At 37.5% G+C, this 17676-nt stretch overlaps 1 pseudogene; it reads right to left on the bottom strand.

Annotated features, from left to right (window-relative positions):
* Positions 1 to 3437: 3437 nt before the first annotated feature.
* Positions 3438 to 4541, bottom strand: LOC100666896 (olfactory receptor 14A16-like; annotated as a pseudogene).
* Positions 4542 to 17676: the final 13135 nt, after the last annotated feature.

The following is a 17676-nucleotide window of genomic DNA, read 5'->3' on the forward strand; positions in this document are numbered from 1 at the left end:
AAGAAAGGTCCACATGAACTAGAGACTTACATCATCCTGAGACCAGAAGAACTAGATGGTGCCCGGCCACAACCGATGACTGCCCTGACAGTGAACACAACAGAGAACTCCTGAAGGAGCAGGAGAACAGGGGGATGCAGACCCCAAATTCTCATAAAAAGACCAGACTTAATGGTCTGACTGAGACTAGAAGAATCCCGGCGGTCATGGTCCCCAAACCTTCTGTTGGCCTAGGACAGGAACCATTCTGGAAGACTACTCATCAGACATGGAAGGGACTGGACAATGGGTTGGAGAGAGATGCTGGTGAAGAGTGAGCTACTTGTATCTGGTGGACACTTGAGACTGTGTTGGCATCTCCTGTCTGGAGGGGAGACGGGAGGGTAGAGAGGGTTAGAAACTGGCAAAAGGGTCAGGAAATGAGAGACTGGAAGAAGGGAGCGGGCTAACTCATTAGGGGGAGGGTAAATGGGAGTATGTAGTAAGGTATATATAAGCTTATATGTGACAGACTGACTTGATTTGTAAACTTTCACTTAAAGCACAATAAAAATTATTTTAAAAAAAGGAATAGTCATAATGTCTGATGTCTTAAAAGAATATAGAATACTTCTGCTGTGGCATTGAGTTTATTGTGGTCCTTAGGGGTGTAATGGTTAAGAACTTGAATGTTAACCAAAAGAGTGGTAGTTCGAATCCACCAACCACTTCTTGGATACCCTATGGGACAGCTCGACTCTGTCCTACGGAATTGCTGAGTTGAAATCGACTCTATAGCAATGGGTTATTTTTATTCTTTTGTGGGTCACTCAGTGCACTGTGTGGGAATACATTAATTTGCTATTTAATGCATTAATTGGCTATTAAAATATTAATGTCCTTATCACCTATATAAGGACATTAATATTTTAATAGCCAATTAATGTATTATACGTATTATACAAAAAGAAAGACGAATCAAGTAACTTGGCCAAAATTGCAAAGCATCTTGATAAATGTATAGTGTATAGAAACCAATTTTATATGCATACATAAACCACCAGTTGTCACCGAATTGATTGTGATGCATAGTGACCTAATGTGTGTCACAGTAGAATTGCACTCCATATGGTTTTCAATGGCTGTGCTCTTTTGGAAACAGGTCCCCAAGACATTCTTTGGAGGTGTTGCTGGATGTATTTGAAATGCCAACCTTTTGGTTATTCTTGAAACACTTAACTGTTTGTCCACACAGGCAGTCATATATTTAATGTAATATATATATATATATATATATATATATATATATATATATCCATTCACCATTGTTGCCATGTCAATTTCTACTCATAGCAACTTTATAGGATAGGGCAGAACTGCCCCATAGTATTTGCAAGGCTGTAGTCATTATGCAAGCAGGCCATCAAGGAGTGGTTGGTGGGTTTGAACCGCCAACCTTTCAGTTAGTTAGCGGCTGAGCAGTTAACCACTGCACCAGCAGGTTTCCTTTGCGCACACACACACACACACACACAGACTTGTGCACGCGCTTGGCTGAAGGCAGAGAAAACCAGAAAGATGTTTACCCTTGCTTTAGTGACTACACTCAGGCATTCGACTTTGTGGATCACAGCAAATTATGGATAAAGATGAGAAGAATTAAAATTCCAGAACACTTAATCGTGCTCATGGAGAACCTGTACACAGACCAAGAGGCACTGGTCAATCAGAACAAGGGGATAGTGCACGGTTTAAAGTCAGGAAAGGTGTGTGTCAGGGTTGCATCCTCTCAATCTGTATGCTGAGTAAGTAATTCAAGAAGTTAGACTCTATGAAGAAGAACTTGCATCAGGACTGGAGGAAGACTCGCTAGCAACCTGCAATATACAAATGACACAACCTTGCTTGCCGTAAGTGAAGAGGACTTGAAACACTTACTGATGAAGGTCAAAAACTACAGCCTTCAATGTGCATTGCACCTCAACATAAAGAAAACAAAAATCCTTACAAAAATCTTCGCAATAACCAAGATCATGGTAAAGGGAGAAAATACTGACGTTGTTAAGCATTTCATTTTATTGGATTCACAATCAACATCCACAGAAGCAACAGCCAAGAAATCAAACGATGTATTGCATTGGGCAAATCTGAGGCAAAAGACCTTTTTAAAGTGTGAAAAAGTAAAGTTGAGGACTAAAGTTCCCTTGACCCGAACCATGGTATTTTCAAGCACTTCATATTCATGGGAAAGCTGGACAATGAATAAATAAGACCAAAAAAGAATCGACACATTTGAATTATGCTGTTGGCAAAGAATATTGAATACACTATAGACTGCCAGAACAAACAAACCTGTCTTGGAAGAAGTGCAGCCAGAGTGCTCCTTGGAAGTCAGGATGGAAAGACTTTGTATCACATACTTTGGGCATGTTATCAGGGGGACTGGTCCCTGAAGAAGGAGATCATGCTTGGTGAAATAGAGGGTCAGAGAAAAAGTGGAAGACCCTCAATGAGATGGACTGACACAGTGACTGCAACAATGGGCTCAAATACAGCAACGATTGTGAGGATGGTGCAGGATGGGGCAGTGTTTATGTTGTACATAGGGTCGTTATGAGTTCAAATAGACTCAACAGCAACTCACAACATAAAAACAAGTAGATTTATTTCAACTTATAAATACATATTTCTAAAGTTTAAAATTTAAGAATACAAAGTGTGGACATGAAAGAATTGTAGTTTCTCATAACTTATGCTACTCCCGTATGTTTTACCATTACATATTCTTTCTCAGATTGGACTATGTAATGAGAGTTATGCAATTTGACCATTCACTATCACTAGTCTTAAAATTATCTTTACTTGATTGACCAATGACATCCATTATCAATAGACTCTGTTTACAAATTCTCTTAAAGAATATTCAGAGTGTAAAAGAAAAAAAAAATTTTTTTTAATATTTGCAAAGCCACAATTGGAAGATTAACATTTACTATAAAAGTCTGAGTTCGTAAATAATGTCCTTGTCAATACAAACAAACAGAAAAAAAAGCAACGAATTTGAAACTACTCACCTTCATTTTAACTACTCAAAGAATGAAACGGGCTACTGTTTTAAAATATGTAAAATTTTAAACTATCATAAAATTGTCCCAACTAGGAAAGCAAATGGTATTGGTAAAGATGAATCTGAAATGAACAATATTACCCCAAACCTGGCTCTTGTTGATGAGAACTTAATGCTTGGAAGATTTCCAGTGAGTTAGAAGTTGCCAAGACACTTTTCACATCAAGACCCATCTAATGCTATAAAATGTGTCATTCTATGCGGCAGAAAAAAATGAGATAATAGATGTCTAAGTTTTTTTTTTTTTTTTAAATATTGTTGTATGCCTGTTGAGTCAATTCTGACCCATAGTGACCCTCTAAGTCACTTTTGGTTAGCAGCCAAGAGCTTAACCATTGCACCACCAGCCTTCCTTAAGCAGATTCCTGTAAACCGAATAATCTGATACACATTAATAAAAATTAAAATGATATTTTAGACATTTACATCTTTGAGGCCATTTCGCCACCAAAGATTTTACTAAGGGCCACCTTCATGTTCCTGTTTCTCAAACTATAAATGACAGGATTCAGAGTAGGAGGTAACAAGGAGTATAACACAGACATAAGGAGGTTCACTGATGATGGGGATTCCGAGGCTGAACCTAAGTATGCAATAAATCCAGAAGAGAGAAACAAGGTCACCACAATTAGGTGGGGCATGCAGGTGGACACAGTTTTGTACCTTCCTTGAGTGGATGGAATCCTTAAGACGGATGAGAAAATGTAAACATAGGAAACAACCATTAAAACGAAACATATAAAAGCAAAACAACAGCTAGCAATGATAAATGCATATTCTAAAATATGCTCCCCAGAAAAAGCAAGTGTAAGCAATGATGGAATATCACAGAAAAACTGATGAACTACGTTGGGACCACAGAAATTGACAGAGAATGTACCTGCTACATGAATGGATCCATAGCCACATCCACTGAGCCACGATGCAGCCACTATCTGCACACAGGCACCTCTATTCATAATGGTCTCATAATGCAGAGGATGGCAGATGGCAGCATAGCGGTCATAGGACATGACTGTAAGGAGGGCAAACTCTGTGCCCCCGAAAAAAATAACAAGAAAAATCTGTGAGGCACATCCTAGAAGGATATGGAACGGCTGTTAGTCAGAGAGTTCATGATGGACTTGGGAACAGTGACAGAGATATAGCATGTGTCAATTAAGGACAAATTTTTCAAGAAGAAGTACATGGGGGCTTGGAGATGCCGGTAGATGGTGAGGGTAACAATGACGAGGTTCCCCATCAGTGCTGTCAGGTAAATGAGGAAGAAGAGGGCTGCATACAGTTTCTGTAGCATCCAGTCATCAGGAAATCCCATGAGCAAGAATTCTTTTATGTTGGCTCTTTTCTGAGGCATGCTGATTTTTGTCTGCAGAAACTTAAGAAAAGTGACATTTACTTCATTCACTTACATCCTCAGAACCTGCCACTTTTGTTGGTTCTCTAATTGATTCTACTGTGTCCTGAGGGCCATTTTAAGGTCATTAGAGTAGCCTCAGGGAGTTACATCTTACAAACTATAATTTTAAACTAATGCACAGTAAATTATAATAACATAGAGTTTAAGAGCAGGCTAGAATAATTTACCTTCTGGTTGCCTAGGGCAGTGAAATATGTCTTGCGCATATAATGGGTTAGAATGGGATCACCGACGTTTTTACCAAGTTTTCACATTAAGCAGATCGTGCATGGGCTCTTTAAAGATTGAATAGAATCCTAGAAGTATCTGCACATTCTATTCTGCCCAACAATTGTTCTTAAAGAGCACGTAGCTGCCATGGGTCTAAGAACCAAAATTAAAATATAATAACAGCTTATTTTCCTAAAAGGCAGTGAATATAATCAGGTAAAATGGATGTACTTATTTAGACATTTAAAGAGATAATGTGAGTGGGGAAATTTATAGTAGATGTTTATAGGCTTGGGAGAAATCCACTTACCTAATAGTAACGTACTTTCCCTAATTTCTGGTGTCCATTCTTTAAAATGCTGGGAAAGTGAAGGCTGAGAGTGAGGTTGACAGCACTTTCTCATACAGTAAGAAAGGCTGGATGAGGTGGGTCTCTTGTCCAACAAGAAGCACATTTCTGTTCAAATATTGCTATTGCTCAGGTTTCCTATGCATTTACTGAGTTACAGTCTTTTCTCCATTGGCACACATGGGTTTAAATGAGTCTTGTGTTTGTCCTGCATTTTTATAAGAAGTTACGATTGACTAATTAGAATGAGAGTTAACTGTATTGGTGAGGATTCCTGAGGGGGACGATCATTTCATGGAAGATGCTGTTATTATGGATGTGCAAGCTTTGTAGTGCAAAAATTTAGGTCTGTGGTTGGAGAGTTGGCTTACCCAACAGGATTTCCTGTTATGAGACCCGTGTCATCAACTGTGGAATAATTTGTTGTTGGGTTTCTTCCCTCAATAGACTGTGTAGAACTTTACACTTGGTGGAAAGTGAAAACAAAATTTTTTTAAATGCATGAACTCATATCTGGACACAAGTGATCAGCTATGTCGCTGCCTTTAGTACCCATATTGATGTTATTTTTGTTTTTATTTATCACAAATATGTGTAAGTCCATCTGTCATACAAAATAATCGAGTTACCAGAAGATAAGAAACTTAAATTCCCTCTCTCAGCCTTCACTCCATTTTCCTTCCCTCTCTCAGCCTTCACTCCATTTTCCATTCTAAAATGTTTTATTGCATTTCTTTCAGTTTTCGGTCAATTTGTGACATATAACTGCAAAAAAAAGGTACATTTCAGCACAGATGAGATCTTTCCATGCTTTGCTCTATATGCTTATTTTTCATTTAACATATTTTTCAGAACATTTACCAATACTGTTACAAATATATTTAATCCTTGCTTTTTAATGTTTGCACATACTTCAGAATATGCATACATTTTTTCCTTTTTTAAAAATTTTTATGTGCTTTAAGTGAAAATGTACAAATCGTCAGTCTCTCACACGAAAACTTATATGCACCTTGCTACATATTCTCAATTACTCTCCCTGCAATGAGACAGCCCGCTCCCTCCCTCCACTCTCTCTTTTCATGTCCATTTCGCTAGCTTCTAACCTCGTCCACCCACTCACACCCCCTCCAAGGAGGAGATACTAACACAGTCTCAAGTGTCCACCTGATCCAAGAAGCTCACTTCTCACCAGCATCCCTCTCCAACCCATTGTCCAGTCCAATGCCTGTCTGAAGAGTTGGCTTTGAGAATGGTTCCAGTCCTGGGCCAACAGAAGCTCTGCAGGCCAGGACCACCAGGGTCCTTCTAGTCTCAGTCAGACCATTAAGTCTGGTCTTTTTATGAGAATTTGGGGTCTGCATCCCACTGCTCTCCTGCTCCCTCGGGGGTTCTCTGTTGCATTCCCTGTCAAGGCAGTCATCGGTAGTAGGTGGGCACCATCTAGTTCTTCTGGTCTCATGCTAATGTAGTCTGTGGTTTATGTGGCCCTTTCTATCTCTTGGGCTCATAATAACCTTGTGTCCTTGGTGTTTGTCATTCTACTTTGATCCGGGTGGGTAGAGACCAATTGATGCATCTTAGATGGCCGCTTGCTAGCATTTAAGACCCCAGACACCACACTTCAAGGTGGGATGTAGAATGTTTTCATAATAGAATTTACTTTGCCAATTGACTTAGAGTCCCCTTAAGCCATAGTCCCCAAACCCCCGCCCTTGCTCCGCTGACCTTTGAAGCATTCAGTTTATCCTGGAAACTTCTTTGCTTTTGGTCCAGTCCAGTTGAGCTGGCCTTCCCTGTATTGAGTATTGTCTTTTCCTTCACCTAAAGTAGTTCTTAACTACTAACTAATCAGTAAATAACAGTCTCCCATCCTCCCTCTCTCCCCCATCTCGTAACCACAAAAGAATGTGTTCTTCTCCGTTTATACTACTTCTCAAGATCTTATAATAGTGGTCTTATACAATATTTGTCCTTTTGCATCTGACTAATTTCACTCAGCATAATGCCTTCCAGATTCCTCCACGTTATAAAATGTTTCACAGATTCATCACTGTTTTTTATCAATGTGTAGTATTCCATTGTGTGAATATACCATAATTTATTAATCCATTCATCCATTGATGGGCACCTTGGTTTGCATGCACCATTTTTTCATATTGCAAACAAATTGTGATGGTTCTAACATATATATTTTTATACATATGCACACCTAATTTCTTAAAATAAATTATATGAGAGTAATTAATTGATCAAATAGCTTTGAAATTTCTGTAAATGCCACCAATTAATCACCAAAACACATGGCAAATCTGTGCTCCTACCTACAGCATTCCATTTACACACATTCCTGCCTATACAGGAGATTTTTATTTATTCATTTTTCTTAAACTTACGGGCAAAACTATCTCACTGTTGATGCCATTCGCAGCTGTATTATTACCAGTGAATATAGGATTGGAGATAGACACATATTGTTGTTGGGGTTACAATATTTAGAAATGAAGTATATTTAATGTTAACATGATAAAGTAAGAGGTTAGGACAAAGGTATACTGGAGTAAGAAAACAACATCCTATGGTAACTCAAATCAACAGGAAGAAATGAAGGTAATAAAAGTTAATTTAAAAAGCTAATATAAGAAACTCTCTGAATATATTCTTGCTCTTTTTTCTTCTCTCTGCTTTCTTAAAATCTATAAGATACAAAATAATAATTATAACAATGTACTGTTGGATTTATATATAGATACGATCTGTATATCACTAATACAAAAAAAGGGACAGAATAAAGCTGCATAGGAATAAAGTTTCTAAATTTCACTGAAGTTAAGTTTGTATAAATTTAAAGTATATTCTACTAAGATATAATAAATATTGTCACCCATTCGTGTTAAAAACTCTCCACGAACAGGGAAACTTTCTCAACTCAATAAAGAATATCCACAAAACCCTACAGCTAACATCATACTTGATTAAGAGCTCCCTGTTAATAAAATATTGACAGTTCAAAGCCATCCAGTGACTCTGTGGGAGAAAGACCTGGCAATCTGCTCCCATAAAGATTACATTCTAGAATATTCTATGGGGCAGTTCTACTCTATCACATAGGCTCCCTGTGATTCAAAATTGACTTGACGGTGACTAACAACAAAAATGACTTCATATTTAAAGGTGAGGGATTGCATGTTTTCCCTCTAAGTTCAGGAACAAAGCAAGTGTGACTCCCTCTCATCAATCCTGTTCAACATTTTACTGGAAGTGATATGATGAGACAATAAAATGTATACAGATAGGAAAAGAAGGAAAAAAAAAAAAACCTGGATTTATTTACAGATGCCATGCTTCATAGAAAATCCCAAAGACTCAACAAAAAAAATCCTGGAACTAATAACTGGTTACAGCAAGGTTGCAGGATACAAGATCAATATGCAAATGTCAATTAATTTCTATATAACCAAAAAAAAAAAAAAACAAAAACCACCAAACCCATTGCTGTCGAGTTGACTCCAACTCATAGCAACCCTACAGGACAGAGTAGAACTGCCCCATAGAGTTTCCAAGGACAGCATGGTGGATTTGAACTGCTGACCTTTTGGTTAGCAGCCTGAGCTCTTAACCACTATGCCACCAGGGTTTTCTTCTTTATAAAAACAGCACTGGTAAATTCAAATTGAAATTAATAGCACAATACCATTTACATTAGCACCAAAAAATGAAATATTTAAGTATAATTGTAATAAAATATATACAGTATCTATACGAAGAAAACTACAAAACGTTAATGAAAGAAAGAAAGGCAGAAAAAATAAATGGAGATCAAAGTGCTCATTAATAGTAGTCGAGTTCCATCTAGTTCTTCTGGTCTCATGACAAATCAGGCAGTTGTTCATGGAGGCGGCCAGACATGTATCTGATGTTCTCTTTCAATTCATGACCCTCCTTCTTGCTCTGTTGCTCCAGTGAATGGAGACATCTTGAATGGCAACTTGCTAGCTTTTAAGATCCCAGTCACTACACAACAAATTAGGAGGTAGAAAACAGAAGTACTTAGAAACAATATTGGGCTAATTGATTGGAATATCACTCAAAACCATGACCCTAGGCCTCCAAACCAAGAAAACAAATCCTGTGAGGTGTCTGGTTGTGCACAAGCAGCCTCAACCACTGCCCACCCCTTCTGTTTTTGTAAACACAATATGTGTCAATTCAACATTTTTAAGGTGTACATTTTAGTGATATAAATTACGTTAATCAATTGTACACACATTACCCTTAATTGATGTTGTTTCCCATCAACATAAATAAAAACTCAGTGCTTCCCAAAGAGTGGATCCCCTTCTCCCCTCACTTTTACCCCCCAATAACCATGAATAAACTTCAATCTCTATGTATTTGCCTATTCTTTTCATTTCATATCAGTGAGATCTTACAATGTTTGTCCTTTTATAATTGGCTTAATTCAGTCAGCATAATGTCTTCAAGGTTCACGCGTGTTGTAGTAAGTATCAGTAAATTGTTTCTCTTTCTGGCTTAGTAGTATTCCATTGCATGTATGTATCATATTTTGCTTAGCTATTTGCTGATGGACTTTTAGTTTGTTTCCACCTTTTGGCTATTGTGAATAGTGCTGCAATGAACATTGGTGTACATATGTCTGTTCACTTCTCAACCCTTAAGGCACTTGGGTATATACCTAGAAGCGGGATTGCTGGGTCATTCTATAAACAGATCCTGATCAAAATGGAGAGGGGAATGCAAAACAAAATTTCAAATTCTCAATGGTATCCAAAATTTCTGGAGCCATTGAGACTGGAAGAGCCCCTGAAATTATTGCCCTGAGATAATCTTTAAACTTGAAACCTTAAGCCAAAACTATCCCTTGAAGTCTTCTTTGAACCAAAAATTAACTTATTTTAATTCATAAAGTGTGTCTGCTTTGAGAATTGTGCTCTTTTAAAGGAACATCCACAAGAGATCAAATTGAGAACAGCAACTTGAAAGACTGAATGGGAAGCTTAGAGGGTAGGGAGTTTAAGGTAATGCTGGTGGAATAATGCAGAGAAGGATAGCGAGAACGGTAGCGTAACTTGAAGAATGTAATCAACGTCACTGACTTAGACATGTAGAAATTACACATCAGCTAATGATTGGTAAACACAAGTGGTATGTACATAAAATGGATTATTTAACAATAAATAAGAATGAAGTGCTGACACATGTTACAAGATGTATCAACCTTGAAATCATTATCTTGAGGGGAAATTGGCAAGATTGTTTGAAGGGTGTATGCTGTCCAAGAAGTAGAACTCAGATTTTGCATATCTTGCTAAGAGAAACTATACAAGACAAAATGTATAAACCAAGGAACAAAAAGCCTGGGCTAGAAAGTAATGCTAGACGCTAAAACATGTGGAAAAGAAGAAAGGGGCTCGGGATAAGAAACTCTACTGAGCCTTTCTGAAAGAAGTAAATGAGTCACAAAACCATGAAAGAAGGCATTAAAAAGTGATGAGTATGCAGAAAGTAAAAAGATAGCACCAGAAATAAAGTAGGGTCAAATGCTTGTTCATCTTTGAAAATTTTCCAAATCAAGAGCAAGAATGGAATAATTCATTTACCCTCTCTAGAAAGTAAAGAAATAATGGGCAAGCAATTGTTTTTCCCCAGATATGGCAAACATTGGTTATAATCAAAACTTGGATGGTAAAATTGTGCCAGTTGACTTTAAATTTGTCAAATAAAAACAAATTTGGTGTTATTTCAGGAGAGGCTTTATTCGTAAAGAAAGACAATTGTGACAATGATCTGATCTCATAAATTTGCAAGTGACTCAAAATCAAACAGAAGAAGACTTCTATCATAAGATAAGGAGAAGCAAGCTGAGATTAGAAGGGTTTTTTAAGGAGAAGCCTGACAAACAATGGGAAATGGCCAGTGGAGTCTGAGAGAACAAGAGTTTCTCTGTGGCCGGGTGATTCCTAGAAGCTGATAACGGGTGGGGGGAACACACTTCACTTTTTTAGTGCTGGGTGAGACTAGAGGCAAGCAGAGTTCAGGGGCCTGTGGAATGGAAAGAAGCCTGATTAAAGGCAAAGCAGTTAAGAAATGAGCAATTGTGAACATTTGGTCAGATTCATAGGTCATGAATTCTAGAATCATATCATTCCAACAAGGTTGAAATCCAAAAGAGATATCTCCAGTACCTTTATTACTATTACTGTAATCAAAGAACATTACTTTTCATTTACCCAAAGTCATTCCACATGCCCTATGTTTGATGTGTGGGGCCAACGGTGTGATGTTCTTGTGTGACTGGAAGCTTTGGCTTATGGAATGTTTGGAAATAAACTAATCTGTGAATCCCTGAGAGGTTTACTCTTATTCCAAATCAGAAGCAGTTCAGGCGGTAGAATCAGATAGAATCCACCAATTTCTAAGGCATGTGAAGCCTTCTAACTGACACCAAACAAGGCAGATCGTTAGAAGTCTTACTTTGCATTAAGTGAAAGGGGATCTCATCACTGTGTATCTTGTCTCTCTCTGAGATACTGACAATGAATTTGCAATGGACTATGCCTTGTAACCACACTGGAATTTTTTTCAAGGTATGTAATCTCATCACAGAAAATTGGAATATTTAATCTGAGTAAAGAGACCAGACAACAGTAAGGAGTTGAATACAATATTAAGTTTTCACCTTTTGGTGTATTAACGACTTTACGTTAATATAGTGACAATAAGTCCCTTTTTTGAGTGATATATGTTCAGAGTGGAGCCCTGATGGTGTAGCAGCTAAGAGCTCAGCTGTTAACCAAATGGCTGGCAGTTCAAATCCACCAGTCACTCTTTGGAAACCCTATGGGGCAGCTGTACTCTGTCCTGTAGGGTCACTATGAGTCGGAATCAACTCCACAGCACCTGATAACAACAACAAAAAAATTAACAAAAGCATGTTCAAAATAGGAGCTCTGGTTGCATGGTGGTTAGGTGCTTGCCTTTTAACCAAAAGGTCAACAGTTTGAACCCACCAGCCACTCCTCAGCACAGAGACATGGCAATGGACTTCCATAAAGATTACAGCCTTGGAAACCCGATGGGGCAGTATTACTCTGTCCTATATAGTCACTATGAGTAAAAATCAATTTCATGTTATGTTCAAAATTGAAAGACCAACCAGATGTCCCAGAATGACACCCAGAACAGCTGTGGTAATAAGGGAGAGCAACCTCATGAATGTAAGAACAAGACAGCATGATACAAAAATGGTTGTTCCTCCCAAGAGGTAGACAGCTGTGGCCCTGGTGTCCAGTGTGAACCCTCCAGTCCTGGACAGATGGCTGTGAAATACTGGTGGGGAGGAAGCACTTAAATTTTGTCTTGTGTTACAACGAGGAGGAGTTACTTCTTAATAATAAGTGTGGGAACTTGTTTCATGCCCTATTCACTTTTCCCTAGAAACAAACCATTTGATGTCCAGTCAGCTCTGACTCGTGGCGATCCCATGTGTGTCAGAGTCAAACTGTGCTCTGTAGAACTTTCAATGGCTGTGATCTTTCAGAAGTAGATCATCAGGCCATTCTTATGAGATGCCTCTGGGTGGATTGAACCTCCAATCTTCCTGTTAGCATTCAAGAATATTAACAATTTTCACCATCCAGGATGAAATACCTGATAAGTGATAGCTCTGGGAAAGTGCTTGATTTTGTATAGCTGATGTATTAGAAAAGCTGTTAGTGCTTTCTCTCTCTCTCTCCATAGTAACCCTCAGTCTATTTGCGCTCTAAACCCAATTATAACTAACAATTTTCCAATATCTATGTTACTGTGTGGGTTAGTTCGGAGACAGTACTGACCCAACAGTTCACATGTCATAAGCCCTGCCCTCCGCCTTGTACTTTATCAGGGGCATTTTTTCCTCTTGTTGATGTGATTTCTGAAGTGATCTCCAAATATGTTTTGAATCCTGGAGATGAAAAGGGATTTTACTTATAGCGTCCCTAAAACCTCAAATACTCTTTGTTATACAATTTCCTTGGCCATATTTTCAGCCTCATCCCACCATCTGTGAACATCCTCCATGAACTTCTTTCCACTAACAATGAATTATATGATGCTTATCTGCATTGGCTGTTTACATTGATAATGTGTCATCATTATATATTGCAAATATTTTCTAGTAAGTCATATGTTCTTTCACCTTGTTTATATTTTAAATGAATACTTTTATTCATATGATGTGAATTTATAATCTGTTTTTTATTTACTTAAGTTTTTCTAGAAAGTTATCCTATATCATAAAATGAGAAAATATCATTCTAAGTCTCCTTCCCCTTGTATTTTAACTTAATTTATCGCATTTCAGTTTTCAATTGTCCTAAATTTTATGGGATTCTTATAGAAAGAAGTATCTTCCAATCTTCTCTAATAGTCAAGCTATTTATCCTAGTGTCATTAATTTATGAGTAGTCATTTATTTTCCCAATAAAATGTGATTTTATTTTTTTATCTATGAGATTCTGTGTGGGAGAATAACTACTTTCTGCTGTTCAGAGCTGTTCCTTCTTGTTTCATGTTCCAGTTGAAATTCAGTACCACAGGATCAAATTTATATTTGTTATCAACTTCAACTGCATCAAACATATACAATGGGAAATTATTATTTTCCCTAAAGTATTCAAAGTGTCATTTTAATATCTTCAGCAGATTTTGTAGTTCTATTCATAAAGTCTCCATGTTTTCATGTAATAAACACTTAAATTTTTATTCAGAAGTGCCACAATTCCTTTTGTTTGGTTTGCTGCTGTAGCAACTATTTCAGGAAAACATGAAAAGAGAAATTGATAGCCCAATTAATTCAGAAACAGAAAGAGTCAGCCTGTAAAATTATTACTTATCCCTCAACTACCTGTAAAACTATATTGAGTAGACCAAGAAGCATACTCTGTCAGAGATTTGCATGGGAAATGTCATCCCTGAAACTTAAAAACCCTGCTACCTTCAAAGGATTTGTTATATACACCTTTTAGTGATGTAAGGAAGCCAATAGAAAGTAAATTAAAACCACCCAGAATATTTGAAATCACTAGCATATACAGGTCCCAAATGATATCCTGTTTATTTCCACAACTGCAGTGCATAAACACACCCCAGTGACTAAGTCAGTAAAACCATTTTGCTCAGTGGAATCGACCCCAGGCAGTAAGTTAACACCAAAGAACACGAGTGAGGAAGTTACCCAGAGAGCCTACTTAAAGTATCTAAGAGATTAAAGAAACACAGGAAAAAAGAAAAAAAAAAGGAAGGGATGAATCTTTAACCAGGACATTTGTATGAAAACAAGCATTTTAGAAGGATGTAAAGTGAGCACCAATAAATAAATACTGTATTCATGGAGTTAAACGTACAGCTCATGGTGTGAAAAAGAAAAAACTGGTTATCTAGAAGCAAGATCAGAAACTGTTACAGAAAATTTAATACAACACTTAAAGCCACATGAGTTGTTTTGTTTATTAGTTTAAAGAATCTCCAAGATATGGAAGTGAGAAAGTAAAATTCCAGCATTTATCTATCAGTAGCGCCCAAGAGAAGGGGGGAGGGGATACTGTCTACGAAGCAAGAACGACTTTCCTGTGTAGAAATGAAATAACTTTCTATCTGGTCCCTCAGATGCTCACTGTCGTCTCACAGTCTGTCCTCAGGAACTGCGCTGCTTAGAAGCATCCCCTGTCTTAACACGTTCCAGTTAAACCAATGTCTAAGGTTGTTAAATTAGGCTCATTAGAACCAGTGGTTACTTCCCCTCCACTATGTGTGCTCAAGCACCACTGTTGTCTTCATTCTTCCTGGAATACAGTGCACAAGTTGTTGCTTTTCTTAACCCTGAATAGATTATAGAGTATTATAATGCCATCACGTGAAGCATGAAGGAACATTTGTCCAAATCAGTTCATTAAATTAGATTGTACTGGGGTCGGGGGGGGGGGGTCTACTGATATCCTATGATGTAACAGGAAATTATTACTGACTATGCCATTTATGCCATAAGCTTTTAATTTAGATGGTCAAACTGACAGAGAATAGGATTTTTGTTTGGTTGGTTTTTGTGAGCTATGAAGAAATGCCTGGCAATCTACTTCCAAAAATTAGCCAGTGAAAACTCAATGGATCACAACAGTTCAATCCACAACCCATGATGGGGATGGTGCAGGACCAGGCAGCCTTTTTTTCAGTTGTGCATGGGGTCACCCTGAGCTGGAGGCCAACTCCATGGCAGGTAACATCAACAACAACAGGCAAACAATTACACATACACACCACACACACACCCTGTTATAGTCATATTCTAATAAAAATGTAATTAACTGTATTCTTATATAATCAAATAAGGTACAACAGACTATGTTTTTACTGAATTCTAAGTCAAATCAGAGCACTTAGCTAGTATCTTGGACTCGATTGTACAAGACAGCAGCCACAGCACACGTATAGCCACTGAACACTTGAAATGTGGATAGTACAAACTGAGATGTGCTCCAAGGTAAAATACACACCAGATGAAAGAATTAGTATGAAAAATACATAAAACGTCTTGTAAATATGTATGCATTGCTTGCTAAAATATTTTATTTATATTTGTTTAAATCAATAAATTAATAAAGGTTGGCTTCACTTTTCTTTTTTTAAACTAGCTACTAAAAACCTAAAAAAAACACCCCCGTGGTCGAGCTGATTACGACTCCTAGCAACCCTATAGGATGGAGAAGAACTGCACCATAACATTTCCAAGGCTGTAAGTCTTCGCAGAAGCAGACTGTCACATCTTTCTCCTGCATAGGTCAAATCCGCTGACCTTTCAGTTAGCAGCCCAGTGCTTTCACCACTGTGCCAACCACCAGGGCTTCTAGCTAGCAACCAGAAAATTTAAAATTACAAATGTGTTTTGGGTTATATGTCTATTGGTCAGTGCTGATCTTGTGTAAAAATGAATTATGAGAGTGTTCATTTCCTTAAAAGGCCAGTTATTTTTCACATATACATTTTTATAATATTGGAGAAAATAACATTAATTTTATTCAATAAGAAAAATTAATATCTACTATTTTAATAAAAATATCACCCGGTATTACTCTATAACAAATAATTAGCAATATAATTAATTTCTTAAAAACAGATAGTTATATAATGCAAGCAAAGTTGAGAAAAGTGAAGGAGTAGATAGCCACCGATGGAACAGTCAGAGATCTTGGCTGTGTTTGGGGAAAGAATATATTCTAGAGAAAGAACACAGTTCATTTTTGAGAACTCAGTTCAGATGGCTAAGGCAGACCAAGAAAGGTGCCATCTATCCTATTTCAGCTTCACCAAAAGCAGGGCAAGAGAGTGGATATAGTGAGAGAAAGAAAAGGTAAGTAAATAGAGAAATAGAAGAAAAAAGAGAGTTTCTCACTTCGTGAAACCTGGAGCATTTAGTACTGTTTATGAGGTAAGAGGAACACTTAGGTGGTGCAAATTGTTAAGCATTGCACTGCTAACCAAAAGGTTGGAGGTTCAAGTTCACCTAGAGGCACCTGAGAAGAAAGGCCTGGTAATCTTCTTCTGAAAAATTATCCTTTGAAAATCCTACAGAGCACACTTCTACTCTGACACACATGCAGTCAACTTGAGCCAGAATTGACTTGATGGTAACTGTTATTTATTGGCTGACTTTAATCATCATCCTCTGGATTATGACTGATCTGTGGTTATAGCTGTTGCTGCTGTGTGCCTTGGAGTTGATTGCAACTCATAGCTACCCAACCCAACATAGCAGAACTGTCCCAAGAGTTTTCTAGACTATAATCTTTACAGGATCAGATCTCCAGGTTTTCCTCTCCAGGAGCAGTTGGTGGTTTCAAACCTCTGACCTTCCAGTTAGAAGCCAAGTGCTTAACCACTGCACCACGAGGGATCCTTATAATTGTAGCTACATAACTACTTTTATAACTTGTAAATGTATTTTTTTTGTATATAATAATGCCAGAAACTCAAATGGGTGAAATTATTATTTATTTTTAAATTCTAAAATAAGAAAAATTATGATGATAACAAAAATGTGTAGATGAGATACCATCTCACCCCAGCATTACTGGCACGAATCAAAAAAACATGAAACAACAAATGTTGAAGAGGCTGCTGGGAGATTGGAACTCTTATGCACTGCTGGTGGGAATGCAAAATGATACAATCATTTTGGAAGACAATATAGTTCTTCCTTAGGAAGCTAGAAATAGGAATACCATATGTTCCAGCAATCCCACTCCTAGGAATATATCCTAGAAAAATAAGAATCATCACACGGACAGACATATGCACACCCATGTTCATTGCAGCATTTTTCACAATAGCAAAAAGATGGAAACAACCTAGATGCCCATCAACAAATGAATGGATAAACAAATTGTGGTACATACACACAATGGAGTGTTACACACTGATAAAGCATAATGATGAATCTGTGAAGCATCTCATAACATGGGTGAATTATGCTGAGTGAAATAAGTCAATCACAAAAAGACAAATATTGTATGAAACCACTACTGTAAAAACTCA

Source organism: Loxodonta africana, chromosome 8 (genome assembly GCF_030014295.1).
Source record: "Loxodonta africana isolate mLoxAfr1 chromosome 8, mLoxAfr1.hap2, whole genome shotgun sequence".
Classification (NCBI taxonomy): Eukaryota; Metazoa; Chordata; class Mammalia; order Proboscidea; family Elephantidae; genus Loxodonta; species Loxodonta africana.